This window comes from Cryptomeria japonica, chromosome 8 (assembly GCF_030272615.1).
Source record: "Cryptomeria japonica chromosome 8, Sugi_1.0, whole genome shotgun sequence".
Lineage (NCBI taxonomy): Eukaryota > Viridiplantae > Streptophyta > Pinopsida > Cupressales > Cupressaceae > Cryptomeria > Cryptomeria japonica.
The window spans coordinates 691839320-691846796 of NC_081412.1; positions in this window are offsets into that span (position 1 = coordinate 691839320).

Below are 7477 nucleotides of genomic sequence, written 5' to 3' on the forward strand. Positions count from 1 at the left end.
GGCATTTTCCGGTAGATTACCATGGAAAGATAAAGCAATTGTTGAAGACTTGAGATCCCTAATTGAAGATTTTTGGAAGAATAACACAAGGGTCTCTCCAAATAAAAAATATGTTGTAAGAAGGAGGATTGGTAGTAAAATCCATGATCCACATCTGAAACATTTTTTGGATATGACTCAAACACAATTTTTTGCCAAGTTTCAACATATGTATCCTCAAATTAAAATTAGTCAAAGATTATTTGAATGGTAAAGCCTTTTTATGTCAAAATAAATCACACATGCACAACTTGTTGTTGTAGAGTACATATCAAATTTTCTAACCATTATGATTTTTATCAACACATATATATAGATTTGCATGCTAACAATGTTTTGCAAGAATGCAACATAAATGGTCCACCGACATCTTCAAGGGAATTCATATCTAGCATCTTATGTGAAAGAGTAGATGGTCAACTATATTACAATAAATGTTGCTTGGATGGCACATGTGTTCATTGTGGTGGATTGCGACATTTACAAATGTGTCAACATATTGATATTGGGCAAGAAATTGGTAATGAATTAGTGAAATTTAGAAAATATAAGACAGTGGCCTACATGTTGAAAGATGCAAAAGAAGTAAAAAGGTGTGAATTGGTTAGTGAGAATATTCCAGTGTATTAGTTTATGGGCATCTTTCATGAGAATATAGTGTATGAGTATGCAAGGCATAACCATCGATCTCGTTGGTTGGACTCACAATTTAAGTTATACAAGGACACATTTCCACTTCATACAATCATTTCAATTGTTGACTTTGCAGAGAACTACACACTACAACTACAGAGTGAGGTATAATCGCAATATTAAAACTCCACACAAGTTGCTATATTTGTGCATATAGCCTTCATTCATGCACATGATAGTATGGAAGAGGAAAAGAAGATATTGAGGGAGTATAATTTTTACATCAATGATGATCACTCACACTCTACAGAGTTTGTGCAAGGTTGTTTTCAGATATTATACGATGATTTGGCTAGCCGAGGCATATCATTTCATCAACATATCATATGGTTAGATAATTGTGCATCGCAATTTAAGAGCTATTGGATGTTTTATTGGTTGAGTAGGATGCATATGTTGACTGCTATTCAACATATGTGGAATTTCTCTAAGGCTGGGCATGGAAAAGGAGAGCACGATGGTGCAGGAGCATGTATTAAAAGAGCTTTAGCACGAGAAGAGTTAAAGTACAAAGAGAATGCAAACTTGATAGATGAAAAATCAATTGGTCAATGGTGCAATGGTACAATTGGTCCAGGTAATCAAGGTAAGTCTTCAGTTCGCAAATTTTTTTGGTTGGTAGATGATACTAACATTGCAAAATTTGAAGATTGTTTTACATTGACAGAATCGAGTGAGCTACACTCTTTCAAAAGCTCTAATGCAGGTTCATGGACTATCCATAAGCGATAGATGGCATGCTATTGTTCTTCATGTAGAGATGGTGCCTATAATGAGTGTGAGTCAAAGGAGTGGGTGGACGAATGGTGTATAAGGTCTCTAATCCCACATGAGACATATTGACCTCCGAGTTCACTACAACTCACATAGATAGAAGCATCAGTTAACTTTGACCATGTGTTAAATTTAGTCCAACCAGGTAAATTATCCACATGCAAATTTTTGTACTTTAATATTTTAGCTTAGTTGTTGGTTAAATTCTTTTCACTTTATCATTGTAGGGCCTGTTTATGCAGTTATTGCAGCCGAAGACAATGAAGAAGGAACAAATTATTACCTGTGTCATTGTGTGCACACAAAAAAGAAACTGGATGACCCTGTGGTAGATGGAGAAAATATTGAGTACCCCACAGGATCAATAGTTGTTACTGGTACATGGCTTAGAAGGTACCAAGTGAAGAAGTCTAACTTGTGGTTGTTTGAGGACTTCAAGACACATAGGAAGATTATTCATTATTCTAACCTTGTTGTAGCTTCAAATGTTCATTTGATTAGATATGGGGGTAAACCACTAAACAAGAACCTATGGAAGGTTCGTGAGTCTGACCATGAGGCCATACTAGACATGATAAAGAGTAGAGTAGATCCAAATGATTCATTGGATTAAATGTAAATGCAAAAAATTGTAATATCAATCATATTTGGATATATGTACATGACTTGTATTTTTTGACTACTCAAGGCATTGTAATATAAAAATTTGTGTTTTTGTCTTGTTTTGTGTGATTTTATGTTAATAATGTCATTTTGGACCATTAGAGATTGTAAGGAAGTTAAGTCGCAGAAACAACTTCCTACACTAACCTTGAGAGGAGGGTAATGCAAAACTTTTTCAGATCATTACAACAGTTACAGAAAATAGAAATAGATATAATAGCAATCATACCACAGCAAAATGATTTACGTGGGGAAAACCCTTTCGGGAGAAAAATCCCACCCTCCAAAAGCAGCTCAATATTTTATTCAGCAATCAAAAATAGATTACAACATACTTGCAGAGCAAGCTCTTCACAGGAGTAGCACTAATCAGAGATTCAGAGGCAACTCAATAGCCATAGGACTCTTACACCCAACCTCTATCTCACACACCTCATAAATAGGAGATACAATACAAGAAACCGTCAAACGGTATTACAAAACCATGGGCTAAAACCACCCAATAAGGTGTAGCCGACCTTATCTCCCTTCTAGATGCCCTATGACATGTTAAAGCACACATCAACATGTGTCACTTCCTTTTACAGCTCATTTATGTATCCGATACAAACTATTTTTCCTATTTCAAGAGTACAAACTTCCGGAGGCCATAACTTGAGAACCGGGTGTCCGATTGACGAACCGTTTGAAGCGCCGGAAAGCTCGCGAAGTGTTCTATCACCTCATAAACCGCTTCACCGGTTACAGCCACTTTTCAGGGCGTTTCGGAGCCTCTAAAGTCCCCAAAATTAAGTTTAAACATTTTATTGCACCCCTCCAAGATGAAAACTTTAATATCTTCAAAACTAGCTGTGACCTTGCGACACAACTTTACCGGAATGCTTATCTAACCAGCCAGAAGCTTTAGGGAGAGTTTCACACCATTTCGTGCTCAAATGAAAACTTACTATAAATAGTAACCTCGCATAAATGCAAGGTTGAGACACCATTTTTCCCAACAAATCTCCCACTTGTCGAACACCTTGCATGAGCGGAAGGGAATGTCAACACAATGAATCAATTGCTAGGGGCCATAAGGCCCATAGACTCTGAACACCATCTGAACTTCTCTGTGCTCACAGCCTTAGTTAAAGCATCTGCAACATTCATCAAAGTTTCCACCTTAACCAGCTTCACCCTACCATCTTTGACCATATCTCTATCAAAATGATACTGAACATCATTATGTTTGGTCCGGGCATGAAATGTCGGGTTCTTAGCTAGGCTAATTGCACTCTAACTATCACAGTAAACTGTCACTGTACCTTGTTTTATTCCAATATCCAAACATAGTCTCTTAAGCCAAATGGCCTCTTTACAAGCATGAGTAGCTGCCATATACTCTGCTTCAGTAGTGGATAAAGCAACCACAGCCTGTCGCTTACTCATCCAACTAATTGCACCACCAAACAAAGTAAACACATAAGCACTGGTGGATCTTCTGCTATCAATATCACCTGCCCAATCTGAATCCACATAACCATGGATATCAAGGGAAGTCATGTCTCCAACTGAATTACCATGATAACACAAAGAATACTCTGAAGTACCCTTCAAATATCTGAAGACTCTTTTGACTGCATCCCAATGAACTCTACCAGGATTAGACATGTATCTAGAAAGTACTCCCACTGCTTGGGCAATATCTGGTCTAGTACAGACCATAGCATACATCAAGCTTCCAACCGCACTCTGGTAAGGCACTCTACTCATGTCTTCCATCTCCAATGGGGATGTAGGACAATCTGAAATAGATAGTTTCATTCCAACTGTAAAAGGAACACTCAATGGTCTACAATTCTGCATGTTGAACCTCTGTAACACTGAATTCACATACTTACTCTGGCCTAGCCATAGCTTTCTGTTCACCCTATCTCTTCTAATTTCCATCCCAAGAATGTGCTTTGCTGCACCAAGATCTTTCATTTCAAATTTAGCAGTGAGCTGAGACTTCAGTTCTGAAATCATACCTTTCCCTTTACCAATGAATAACATATCATCAACATACAATGCAATAAATAAGTAATGATCACCATCAGATTTATAATAAACACAGTGATTCGATTTAGAATGTTCAAATCCCAAACTCAACACATATATATCAAATTTTTGGTACCACATCCTGGGACTTTGTTTGAGGCCATACAAAGATTTCTTCAATTTACAGACCAAATTACTTTTGCCTTTCACCACATAGTGCTCTGGCTGTGTCATATAAATATCTTCCTCCAAATCACCATGAAGGAAAGCAGTTTTCACATCCATTTGCTCAACCTCTAAATCATAAGTAGTAGCAATAGAAAGCAAAAATCTAATGGACGCCATTTTTGCAACAGGAGAAAATATCTCACCGTAATCAACACCCTCAACCTGAGAGTAGCCTTTTGCAACCAACCTTGCTTTATACTTCTCAATGCTTCCATCTGAACCAATCTTTTTCTTGAACACCCATTTACAACCAACAGGTTTTCGTCCTTCAGGCAATGGTACAAGATCCCATGTATCATTCTTTTTCAAAGCTGCCATTTCTTCCTCCATAGCAATCTTCCAGGATTCTGCATCATTCATACCTAATGCCTCTTCTACAGATTTCGGTTCATCCACACTAGTATTCAGAGCAAAAATACATCTCCAATCATTAGGTGAATACCTTTCAGGTGGTTGTCTATGTCTTGTAGACCTTTGAACAAGCTGAGTTGGAGGTTCTTCCTCCTCTTCTGAAGATTCAGAGCTAGACGAGCTCTCCTCAACTTCTTGCCTATCTAGGGGTCTCGATTCAACTCTTTCAGGTGTAGAAGGAAGTTGAATCACATCTTCTTTTTTAGTCTGTTCTGGCTGCAATGTAATAGAAGGAGACTTAATTTCTCTAAAAATAACACTTCTACTGTGAATTACCTTTTGTGCAACAGGGTCCCAAAGCTTGTATCCTTTCACACCATAACTATACCCGATGAAGATACATTTCACAGCCTTGTTCTCCAACTTTGTTCGCTTCTCCTTTGGCACATGTGCATATGCCTCGCAACCAAAAACTCTAAGATGTCTCAATGAAGGCTTGTGACCTGACCATGCTTCCATAGGCATTTTATCAACAAGAGCTAATGTAGGAGACCTGTTAATCAGGTAGCAAGCAGTGGCAACAGCTTCAGCCCAAAACTTTTGTTCGAGACCAGCACCACTCAACATACTCCTAGCCTTCTCCATCAGTGTCCTGTTCATTCTTTCTGCAACTCCATTCTGCTGTGGAGAATACGGAGTTGTCTTCTGCCTGTTAATTCCACAGTCTTTACAGTATCTATCAGAATCAATAGAGCAAAACTCACTGCCATTATCAGTTCTCAAACATTTTATTTTCTTTCCAGTCTGCAACTCAACCATTGCTTTAAATTCTTTAAAACGACTAAAAACTTCAGATTTACTCTTTAGAAAATAAACCCATGTCCTTCTACTAAAATCATCAATAAATGAAACATAATATGTGGATTTTCCAATCAAAGAGACATCTACTGGACCAAACACATCAAAATGAATAAGATCCAAAACACCACAAGTTTTATGAGAACTCGAGTAAAACTGAACGCGGTTTTGTTTTCCATAAATGCAATGCTCACAGAAATCAAAGTCAAGATTACAATCATTCAAACCTTCAACAAGATTTTTATTTTTCAAGGTCCTTAGACCCTTTTCTCCAATGTGGCCAAGTCTCTGGTGCCATAACATAGTCTTCTCTGCAGGTAACTTTGCTTCATACGAAAGAGCACCCTTAGGTACCCAAAAACCATTTCCATCTGCTGAAGGTGAAACCTTCAAATCTTCCAATGAAGTATCCGTAGATTTACTTTTTATAGAAGTGCTATTACACTCAACAGTGTATGCTTCGAGCTTATACAAAGTGCCAAACTTGACACCTCTAGCTACTACCATAGCACCCTTAATCATCTTACATCTTGTTTCAGAAAAGACTACCTACACACCCGCATCTATCAGTTTGCTCATAGATAACAGGTTTCGTTTTAATCCAGGGATATGCAGCACACCATTAATCCTTTTTATTCTACCATCAGAAAACCTGATTCTAACTTTACCTCGACCAACAATGTCTAGATGTGAATCATCACCCAAGTACACCTTACCTCCATTAAATCCTTCATATTCAGAAAACCAATCTCTATTGGAAGTCATATGAAAAGATGCACCTGAGTCAATTAGCCAGGCATCATTACTTGCATGAGTCGCCAAAGCCGCAATAAATGCATCGCCATCTTCCTTGTCGGACTCAGAATCAGAATCGAACTTTTTCTTTTTCTTCTTCTTCTTTTCTTCTTTGCAGTCCTTACGGATGTGACCCGGTTTACCGCAATTCCAGCAAATGACTTTGGACTTTCCAGGAGATTTCGATCTCCCTTTGGATTTGGACTTGTCGCGCTTCTCATTCTTCTTGCCTTTCTCCTTAGGTCTTCCACGAACGGTTAGGGCTTCCTTTGAACTGATGGATACCTTCCTTCGCATCTCTTCATCGAGTAGGGCACCCACCACGTCTTCAGATTTCAAAACAACAGAAGTACTACCGATAGCCATAACAAGAGAATCCCACGAATCAGGCAAAGAACAAAGCAAGATCTGACATTTCTCCTCCTCGTCCATCTTAACACCGATGGATACTAATTGAGCCACCAACATATTGAATGCTTCCAGGTGGTCTGCAATTCGTCCACCCTCTTCCATCTTCAAGGAATACAATTTCTTTCTTAAGAAAATTTGATTTAATAAAAATTTCACTTGATACATCTCACCAAGCTTAGTCCATAGCTTCTTTGCAGAGTTCTCTTCATGGACATTGATTAGAACAGAGTCTGCCAGGCATAGTCTGATTAGACCCTTGGCTTTTCGGTCCATAACATCATACTGAGCTGCCACAGTAGGATCTGAGGGCCTTTGGACATTCGCGTCAACAGCATCCCAAAGATCTCGATCTATTAGCAGATCTTCCATCTTCAGCTTCCACATCTCAAAATTACATCCATTAAATTTCTCCACCTCTATTCTCCCTGACGAACTCGCCATCTGAATATTCCTGCAACAAGATCAAAAAGTGTCTTCTGCACAAGCTCCCACTCAAATCTGGATTAGTTCAAAAAACCCAACTGCCCACAATTGAAACCAAAGGTGATCAGGCTCTGATACCACTTGTAAGGAAGTTAAGTAGCAGAAACAACTTCCTACACTAACCTTGAGAGGAGGGTAATGCAAAACTTTTTCAGATCATTAC